The following is an 870-nucleotide window of genomic DNA, read 5'->3' as shown; positions in this document are numbered from 1 at the left end:
TGCAAACAAAGGGACCAATGGGCGCGGGTATGGAAATGAGGAGAGGGCCGGCGTGGGTATGGACATAAAAGGCGGGGTGTGGGCGTGGTTATGCAAATCACATGGGGAGTGGGCGGGGCGCCCGCGGAGCTTCCCGGGGGCGGGCGGGGCCGCGGGAAACGCAGCGTCCCCGTGTCCCAAAGGGTCCCAAAAGGTCCCCAAAGGGTCCCCAAAGGGTCCCAAAGGGTCCCCAAAGGGTCCCCCTTGTGCCTCCCCATCCCCACCAGTCACCACTGTTCCCCAATTGTCCCCACTTACCTGCTTCCCTGCCCCCAGGTGTCCCCAATTGCCCCCAGGTGTCCCCAATTGGCCCCAGGTGTCCCCAATTGGTTCCAACCGTCCCCAATTGGCCCCAGGTGTCCCCAATTGGTTCCAACCATCCCCAATTGGCCCCAGGTGTCCCCAGTTGGCCCCAGGTGTCCCCAATCGGCCCCAGGTGTCCCCATCCCAAACTGTCCCCTGTCCCCAACCATCCCCACTGGGCTCACTGTCCCCAATTGTCCCCAGGTGTCCCCATCCCAAACTGTCCCCTTGTCCCCAAATATCCCACTTGTGCCCGTGTCCCCAAGTGTCCCCAAGTGTCCCCAAGTGTCCCCATCACAACCTGACCCCCTTGTGCCCCACTATCCCCAACCACCCCTGCTAGACCTACCCGTCCCAAATTGTCCCCAATCCCTCCCCCCCCCTGCCAGGCCCTTCCGGTGGCACCGGGGAGGTGACATCCGCCTGTGACATTCATTGTGTCACCCACAGGCCCTGAAAGTGCTGACACAGCCAAAAATCTTGCCCAAGAAACCACCGGAAAAGAGAAACGAGGAACATGTTGCTCAA

The sequence above is a fragment of the Streptopelia decaocto genome (genome assembly GCF_964273445.1).
Source record: "Streptopelia decaocto genome assembly, chromosome: 30".
Lineage (NCBI taxonomy): Eukaryota > Metazoa > Chordata > Aves > Columbiformes > Columbidae > Streptopelia > Streptopelia decaocto.
The sequence above is the reverse complement of the archived record's forward strand: the minus strand, read 5'-3'. Positions refer to the sequence as shown.